The sequence below is a fragment of the Halyomorpha halys genome, unplaced genomic scaffold, assembly GCF_000696795.3.
Source record: "Halyomorpha halys isolate HHAL.00 unplaced genomic scaffold, Hhal_1.1 Scaffold1388.1, whole genome shotgun sequence".
Classification (NCBI taxonomy): Eukaryota; Metazoa; Arthropoda; class Insecta; order Hemiptera; family Pentatomidae; genus Halyomorpha; species Halyomorpha halys.
This window is the reverse complement of record NW_027107006.1, coordinates 28,278-38,730: the sequence shown is the minus strand read 5'-3', so window position 1 is coordinate 38,730 and position 10,453 is coordinate 28,278.

Sequence of the window (10,453 nt, the reverse complement as noted above, 5' to 3'; positions counted from 1 at the left end):
ACATCTGTGGGGACTGCCATTCGTTGCAGTGCCTCTACTTTGTGAATGTCGGGTTTGACGCTGTCTTTCGAGATGATATGTCCCAGGAAGCTGATCTCCTTCTGCCCCAACAATGATTTTTCAAGTGACAATTTAAGCCCGAACTGCTGAATCCTGTTGAATACCGTCGCCAGATGTACTTTGTGCTCATGCTCCGATTTGCTAAAGTCCAATAAATCGTCCATGTACACTTGACATATGGATTCATCTATTCCTCTGAGAAACTCGTCCATCAGACTCTGAAAGGTAATGGGAGCGTTCTTCAGTCCGAACGGCAGTCTCGTAAACTCGTAGTGGCCACGTTTGAAAGTGAATGCCGTTTTCGATTGGTCTTTTGGATGCATCTTTATTTGATGATACCCGACCTTGAGATCGAACGTACTAAATATCGTCGCCCCCCTAGCCTATCCAGTATGTCTTCCAACCGGTTAATAGGCTACCACTCATCTACCGTATTCTCATTTAGCTTTCGATAATCGATGACAATACGGTACTTTTCCGTTTTCTCCCCCACCACAGCTTTCTTTTTTACGGCCCATAAGGGTCTATTCATATTGTGCTATTAACAATGATACCTTGCCTCTTTATATTCTCAATCTCCTCCCGTATATACTCGCGCAATGCTTGAGAGTATCGGCGCTCCTTTACGTAGGTTACCTTTTCGCGCTTCAATTCTATTTTATGCACCGCCTCCCCCGTTGCCGATAACACCTCCCTCTCTTTGAAGAATATGTCTTCGAACTCCTGCATAATACTCGGTCTCCAACTTCCTTCGCTACTGATTGCCCCCACCCGTACACTATCATCCTTTCCTAATCCCTGACACAGAAACGGGTATCCCCCTATTATGATATCCCATCGACCTGCAGTACTCTTGACTCGCGCCTACTTTAGCCAACAAATCGCACCCTATAATCGCTTTATATCCCCAAGGCATGCTCTTGACCACATGGACCGTAATCAAATACGCTATTCCCCACCGATTCAACCCCATACTTGCCTCCCCTTCGACGCTACAGAGCCCACACAGGGTGATTAATTTACACTTACATACCTTTACCTGGGGTGTCTCCTCTCCTTCACTCAGCCTCTCCAACACTCCACTGCACAAGATGGTATTTGAACTCCCTGTGTCGACGAGACACGGCACTCCTCCCACCCAGATGATAGGCAGACCGCCACGCTTTCCCCTAACGCTACAACTCACCAACATGCGGCCGCCTCTCCCCTGGCACACACCTCAGATTTCTTCCTGTACTCTACCTTCGTCTTCCGCTCGCCTCCCTCCTCTTCTTTCCTTTTCGAAACCTTTTTCACCTCCCTCCAACTCTGTCTCCGATGTCTCAGATGTTTCGGCCGACTCTGTCTCCGATTCATATGATCTTATAGAGATTCTTCTTCTTCCCACTCTCAGGGCGTTCATCTCCATTGGTTCGCCCTGGTTCGTATTCCGCCTGAATAGACATGGACAATGCCTCGCTACATGCCCTTCATTCCCACACTCATAACATTTTGTACGAAGGCACTGTGCCACCAGGTGCCCGGTCCTACCGCAGCTATGGCATCTCCGGTCCTCTCTCATCACACTACTCTTCGGCTTACTGCCGTGGTTCGGTCGCCTTTCTCCGGTCCCGCTCCTTTCCCTTCCGCTATCTCGGAACTCTCTTCTTCTCCACGTGCTTGGTGCAGCTTTTGGTCGACTGCACGAGACCCTTGTCCAGCCGGTCTCCTTGACTCCCATCCTAGCTTCTCTTGCGCTGGCGTCCATGATTTCTTGCCCACTCGTTTCCCTGTCTCCCTGGCTAACTGCACTTTGAGAATGGTGGACAGGAATCACATAATCCCTTGCACCTCCGCTATGCTCCTTGTGTCTCTTATCTTATCCGTAATTTGATTGAAACGGACAAGGAGGACTCCAGAGAACTGCCTGTTGCTTTGCCTTGGCTTCTTATCTTTGCGAAAAATGTCCTTTTCGTGTGTCCTTCTGCCCCCGACAAAGGCCTTTTTCAATCTCTCCTTCACCAGGTTCCATGGCGTTTCCTGATCGACCTGGATATGATTCAGGATGTTTCTTTTAATCCGACAAATCTGCCGCCCTCAACGACATCGCATCTGCCACCGCATCGTTCAGCAGGTTTTCCCCTTCTTTTGCCGCCATTCTTGCTATCAGGTGATCTCCGTCTTTTATGAAATGATTTAAGTCATTTCTTAAAAGATCCCTGCGCGGTCCCAGTGCGAACCTTAATCCATTCCAGGGTGGTCGCATGTGCTGACGCCAAGGTCGTTGTCGGTAGTGACGGAAGTCCCTGCTCTTACGATTCCACTATTGTTGCTGCAGGAGGATTGTCCGGTACCGTTAGAACCGCTGGTCTCAGAATATTCTCCATAAAATTTCAGCCTAAGCTAAAACGAGAAAAGCTATGGAAGAGAGAGAAAAAAGAAAAACAATTCCGTTATTGCATTCGTATTACACAGTCTGAACCTCCCGGGTTTCGGCACCAGTTATGATCACAAGAGCAGGGACTTCCACCACTACCGACAACGACTTTGGCGTCAGCACATGCGACCACCCTGGAATGGATTAAGGTTCGCACCGGGACAGCGCAGGAATTGAGGAATGCTGTCTCAGATTTAGAGAAATTCACCGGAGAAGTTGGTGAATTGAATCATTTCATAAAAGGCGGTGATCACCTGATAGCAATAATAGTGGCAAAAGAAGGGGGAAACCTGCTGAACGATGCGGTGGCAGATGCGATGTCGTTGAGGGCGGCAGTGATTTGTCGGATTAAAAGAAACATCCTGAATCATATCCAGGCCAATCAGGAAACGCCATGGAGCATGGTGAAGGAGATATTGAAAAAGTCGTTTGGCGGGGACAGATGGACACCTGAAGAGGACATTTTCCGGGTGTTCCGGGCAGAGAAGAAGGCGAGACAAAGCAACGGGCAGTTTGCTGGAGTCTTCCTCGCCCGTTTCAATAAAATTACAGATAAGATGAGGGAGATGAGGAGCATAGTGGAGGTGCAAGGGATTATGGGATTCCTGTCCACTATTCTGAAAGTACAGCTAGCAGGGAGACAGGAAAACGAAAGGGCTTGCCCAGAGATCGCACTTTCGTGTACTGTGCGGAAGAAATGATGGATGCCAGCGCCAGAGAAGAGGAAGCTAGGATGGGAGTCGAGGAGGCCGGCTGGACAAGGGTCTAGTACAGACGACCAAAAGATGCACCAAGCACGTGGAGAAGAAGAGAGTTCCTAGATAGCGGAAGGGAAAGAAGTGGGACCGGAGAAAGGCGACCGAACCAAGATAGCAAGCCGAAGAGTAGCCTAAGGAGAGATGACCGGAGATGCCATGGTTGTGGCAGGACTGGGCACCTGGTGGCACATTGCCCTCGTACAAAATGTTATGAGTCCGGGAATGAAGGGCATATAGCGAGGCATTGCCCGTATATATTCAGGCGGAGAAATACGAACCAGGGTGAACCAATGAAGGTGAACTCCCAGAGAGTGGGGAGAAGAGGAATCCCTAGGAGATCATACGAATCGGAGACAGAATCGGCCGAAACATCTGAGGCATAGAAGACAGAGTTATTGTATTATATTATAGAATTAAAGTGCTAAAAGGTAACCTACGTACAGGAGCGCCGATACCCGCAAGCATTGCGCGAACATATACGGGAGGAAATTGAGAATCTAAAGAGGCAAGGTATCATTGTTAATAGTACTTCACCCTACAATAGTCCCTTATGGGCCGTAAAAAAAAAAGCTGTGGGGGGGGGGAGAAAACGGAGATGTACCGTGTTGTCATCGATTATCGAAAACTAAGTGAAAATACAGTAGATGAGCGGTACCCTATTTCCCGGTTGGAAGACATACTGGATAGGTTATGGGGAGCTACAATATTTAGTACGCTCGACCTCAAGGCCGGGTATCATCAAATAAAGATGCATCCAAAAGACCAATCGATAACGGCATTCACTTTTGAACATGGCCACAACGAGTTTTCGCGAATGCCGTTCGGACAAAAGAACGCTTCCATTACATTTCAGAGACTGATGGATGGGTTTCTCAGAGGGATAGATGAGTCCATATGTCAAGTGTACATGGACGATTTATTGGACTTTAGCAAATCGGAGCAGGAGCACAAAGCACATCTGGAGACGGTATTCAACAGGATTCAGCAGTTCGGGCTTAAATTGTCACTTGAAAAATCATTGTTGGGGCAGAAGGAGATCAGCTTCCTGGGACATATCATCTCGAAAGATGGCGTCAAACCCGGCATTCACAAATTGTCGTCCTACAATTCCTACGGGAATGGACCCCAAGGGAAGGGGAGACTTCAACTATACAGCCGTGGATGGAAGGAACTCCGTCGTCGCGTGATGATAGCTCCACGGGAGATAGACCGTCCGAGATGAAGGAAATGGACAAAAAGCTACAGATAATATAGAAAACGAGGACTTCTGGCCTTATGAAAGTGGAATACACGTATGGGCAAACCTCTATTAACACCATATGTTCACAATCAGGGGCGAGAGAGGATCAGATATATAGGGCGCTAATGGATGCATCATAGGCAGGAAGAACTCATTATCTCTACGTAGGGAACGATGATGGTGGAGACTGTGCGAGACGAAGAAGTTCACCTCCAAGGAAAAACCAATCACCGTGGTATGAGCGAGACGTTACAAGCCCTCAAGCTTCTCTATTTTTGGTGGGGGATGAAGAAGACGGTCCAGGAGGTTATAGGAGGTTGTGATATATGACTTAGTACGAAGTACGACCGCCACCCACCGAAGGCAGTGCAAGAGGAAACACACACTGCATTGGAACCACTGAGTGACATCCAGATTGACTCATTTACATGGAAAGGTTTCATGTGGGTCATCGTTACTTAAGAGAGTGACCATGGCACATCAGGTCCAAGATAGGTCAGCCGAAGCAGTAATAGTCGTACTTAGAACATGGTTTCAATTTTATGGGGTCATCCTAGAAGTATACCCCCTCTACTTTTAGGATGACCCGGGGTGTTAATATGCCAATCTACTTCTAAAGTCTTCATCTCTCCCCTCATTGTGGCATTATCGAATTCTCGACCCCCGTCGGAAGAAATTCGCCTTGGGACTCCATAAAATTGAAACCATGTTCTAAGCGCGACTATTACTGCTTAGGCTGACCTATCTTGGACCTGATGTGCCATGGTCACTTTAAGAAAGACTTCATAGCACTCTGAGTGATCATTTACGGGTTTATCATGCGGACAAAGGACTGCAGCCGGATGAGGCTATGGTAAGGGCAATAGCCGCGTATAACCACTCCATCCATATCACTACGGGATTTTCACCTATTGAAGTTCTTTTTGGACTGCAAGGGAGACGTAGGAACTTTATAGACACGGCGGAGGTGGATGGGGAAATTGTGAATCACGGGATGGTCATGAGGAAGGGAAAAAGCGAGAGGGCGAATAGAGAGGGAGAAACATCGGCGAGTGGAACGACAAAATTTAAACCTTTGCGATATGATGGGTGATATTAAAATTACAACACAGTGTACCGCCGTTTAGGGTCCAATAGCAGCAAGGAATCTCGGCGCTATAAGGGACCATTCCGGGTGATAATAATTCGGGAACATAACGTGGTAACCATCGAGAGTATACAAGAACCGAGTAAGAGGCGGACGGTTCATGTCGAACAATTGAGGTTCTTCTCCGGAAACACCTGGGCCCTGTTCATAATGAAAGCTAATAGTATTAGTTAATAGTACAAGTGTAGAAACTAGTGTGGTAACAGTACTTACTTTTTTACAATACTTATTTTTTTCATGATAGGGATGACTATTAGTGAAATTACAGGAATTAAAAAAATACTAAAGTACAAGTTACTATTGTACAAGTCAGTGTAGTTGAATTGAGATAAATCTACAAGACTAATAGTATCAGTTTGTACTTTATTATGAAACAGGACCCAGGTGTACCTCCTCACTAAACTCATATATACAGATTTTCTGTTTTGTTTTTGTTTAATGTTTCATAATATTGGAGTGTAAATAGGAAAAAGTGTGAGTTGAAGACAAATGTAAACCTAAACTCCCAATGTCAACAAGGCAGAATGTATATATATAGGATTAAAGAGTAGAATAAAGCAGTATCTTAGTTGATCTTATGCATTTCATTTCGTGTCCCATTTTCCCTTTCATTTGAAGTTACAGTTCTGACTCATCATAACTTTATATATATAAAATGAACTAAAACTGAATAAAACAGTGACAACGGACCCCATATTTTCAATCACAAAACCAAAATTTTATCAGTTTATCCATATTATTTTCTACAATTTTTATTTTGCAACTTACACCCAGGGCACAGCGTTCTTCTATATTACTATTAGATATGAAGTATTAAGTTTTGTAGTAAAGTGAGAAAAAATACAATAAAGCTTATAAACATAACTGAAAAAATCGTCAATGATCCTCATCGAATATGTCGGCTCAATTTACGTTACTAAATAAGAATAATATATACGTAAATGTTTAATTTAGAATAAATACAAAAATTGATATAAAAATATTCGATTGTGTTCATTCATTCTATATCTATGTTCATCCTGAAATCTGGCCATTGTAAAAGATTGCCGGATCTGCTAGTTTATGTATATAAAAGGAAGAGTTCAAATGTTTGTCTGTAATAAACTTTTGAAATAATGAACCATTTTACACGCTGTTTTTCTCAAAATGTTCTCTGCCGTCATAGAAATGTTTAAATCTACTGAAATCCTCGATTACAGAAATATATTATATATACAAGAACAAGATAAATATATTACTGAATCCATTAAATGATTTTATATTCACTAAATGTAATAAAAACCTAATGAGGATTTTATTTTTTTTTTGGGGGGGGGGAGAGTTCGTTTTTAGCGTCGTCGAAAATACCATTGACACGTTGAACATTTCAATCATACGTTTGGAAACCTGAAAGACTCTATTAGAAATGTATTTGCCTTTTTATTATAGCTTGATGGTTATTAACTTTTTAGACCTTTATTGGACAAATATTACGAATTAGACTAAAAATATCTTATTTATTAGAATTTCACGGACATTGGTAATGACTGTCAGTAGACAAGCTAAGCATTTTATTTTAGTTTATTTACTTATGCTCTCAAACCTATTGATGAACACCTCTCTATTGGAACCATCCAAGGATACCATTACTTTTAGGAGAACTTTGCACGTTCGGTGTTGTTTTATACAAATGTTTTTGAAACTTCTTTTCAACCAGGCCCAAAGCAATAGCGGAGCTTTCCTGGGCCTGCTAGTTATAAATAAAACAGCAGTAGCTAAAGAAAGATATCCACAAAACATAATAAATGCTTCTAAATTAGCGTTAAAGTAATTAGTAAAGTAACTAGAGGACTTTTAATACTTGATAATTTAACATACCTGAAGTTATACAGAAAATCAATTAGATGCTAACTTACCACCTCTCACCCCTCATTAACATTAAGTGACTGGTGAATAATTAGAAACACAATACTTTAATAATTAATAATTTATGTATGGTTGTTCACCAATAGGGATATATTTAATAAATACTAAATTTATAATATAGAACATATAAGAATTGTTTATAAAATGTTTATAAAAATTAATGTTTATAAATTGTTTATAAAAATTCTTACTAATCAAGATGATATTTAAAAATTTCAGGACATAAATATCCTTCATTTACTATCACTGTTTTATATCTGTTACTAACGACCCCTATATTTTGTTACGAATTGTATTAATACATGAGGTTCTTAGGTCTCAGCTCTAACAGATACTTTCTTATAAATATGCAAATCTAAACAGGAGGAGGCTGTTTAAATTTCCATGAAATAACAATAGGTTTGTTATCTTTACTAAATAGGTGCTTGAAAAGATAAGGGTTTCACTGTCACAGAGAGTTATTGAATATGCATTTACGTCTCATAGCCTTCCCTTATCGAGGGGCATTTAAAATCTTTTTAGGAAGTTATCAAAAGAAAATATATCCAAGGAAAGAAAATAAAGAGAATCGATTAAATTTTCATTTCAGCCTCACGGCTTATCGTTTTCATTTGGGTATTTTTTCTTTAACGATATCCAGAAAATGCAGTTATCTCTGTGTATCGATGGCAGGAAAAAGCTGTTATTAAAGAGCCCACATTTTACATTCGTATAGAACAGTAGGGAGGATACAATTATTGAAAATTCTAAGTTTCAACGTTCCCAGGACTTGGCGGTAAGATTTCAAGCTAACAGCCCTAATGAAGGCTAGACATTCTGGCCGACACGTTGGAACGATTAAATAAGTTACTTATTTGTGCTTAGTTACTTAAAACTTTTTTGTGTTTTATATTGACCGCAACCCCCAACCATCTTCTCTTCGGATAAGTCATCCACGGTCTCCATCTCTCATTATTAGGAAAAAAACTAAATAGATAGAGAGATAAAGATGAGGCTAAAGACGAAAATTTTTTTTTTCCATTTCCAAATCAGCTCACTATTTTATTATCTTACTTAATCTATTTTACTGAATAGATCCACGACCTTCACACAATTGAATCCTTTCCAAGTGAAAATGTTTACTTACTTATCATTAAGTGGTACGCTCGCGGTTGGTGTTTCCTCTTAAGGAGGACGCCTGTCATATTTCGTGCGGAAACACACTTCACAGCTCCCTATAGTTTCTTGAATCGTGCGTTTCATGCCATACCAAAAGTATCGACGCCGTTTTCTAGCGTAGGCTATAGCATGTTCCCCCTTCTCGTACTTCTGCGATAGTACCTCACCCAGCGCTTACTCACTAGCATCCTTCGTAAGTGCAAACGGCCTCTGAAAGTCAGGAAATGTAAGAATCGCCTCACTCTGCAATTTCTCTTGAGTGCACTCGAAGAAAGATCGCCCGTACGGTAGGCCTTCTTTTCACCCCGTATCTTTGCCAACTGTACCTTGAAGATTGTAGCCAGGAACCCCAATCATCGCTCGCTTGATAGAGATTTTAAGGCCATTATAATAGGGATATTACATATATGCGCGTGTACCACCAACCTCGAGCGTATCAATTAGTGATTTGCAAGTAGAAACTTTCATTTGCAAAGGGTTCAAGTAGGTTGTGGATGTATTTAGTAAAATAGCTTACTTGGTGAAAGACAAGTCGGCGGAGGAGGTGTTGTAGTCTCTTCGTTCTTGGTTTCAATTTTATGGGGTACCTGACACAATATCGTCTGACGTGGGTAGAGAATTTGATAATGCACATATCAGGGAGGAAATTAAGGCATTAGAAGTAGTGTGGCATCTCAATACTCCGGGTCATCCTAAGAGCAGGGGAGGAATCGAGAGGCTTCATAGCACTCTTACCGACCATCTACGTGTGTATCAATTGGAAAAGGATTTGGAACCAGATGACGATCTGAATCGCGATGGAACGTTCGATCGCAGCGCACATTACATACTTACGGTCACGGGGTTTGTGTCCTTTGACATTCTTTTTGGCCTGGATGGACGTCATAGAGACTATAGAAACACGATGAATAGAGAAAAAGAAGTAATCAATAACCGTTTATCCCTGAGTAAATAGAGGACTGAGGTCAAAGATCGTATCGAGAAGGAAAAAGGAAGCGTGTGGAGAAACAAAATGTGAGCGTGCATGACCTAATGAGAAACATAAGAATCGGGACCATAGTCTACAGGAGATTGTGTACCAATAGATGAAAGTAACTGCTGAGATATGAGAGTCCCTTCAGGATAATTGTGATAAGAGAACATAATGCTGTCACAATTAAGAGCTTACGTGGACCTATAAAGAGGAGGACAGTGCATATTGAACAGCTGAAAATCCTGAATTCAAAGAGGCCAGAGTGCTCTTATTACCAGTATAAGATTGTACAAAATGTATTTTTTTTTTGTTTTGTTTAGTTTTTGCTTTTTTATTATTATTACTATTGATTCGTTAAAATGTGTTTGCTATTGTATTGTGCTATATAAGTTTACGAGGACTGTTCGTAAACTGGTGTGGAGGAGTTACGGCCTGAGTGAGATGACAGCTGACGGTTGGTGATTGAATCGATCGAGCTTATATATATATATATATATATACAATCAGCCTTAGTCAGCTGTTACTTCTATGTCAGATCGCATGAGAGAGATGTACCAAACCCAATAAAGTTAGTATGTTACAGCAGTTCACACGTGTTACATCTTATTCCTTCTTCTCTTTTTTGACATTTAACTTTCGCTCGATGTTCAGAGAGACTAAAAAACCGAGACAGTCTAATGGTCAGTATGCCGCAGAACTCCTGGCACGCTATAACAGAATTCAAGACAAATTCAGTGAGATGCTGGAGACGATCGAAGTACAGGGTCGAATGCAATTCTTATCTCTGGTGCTAAAG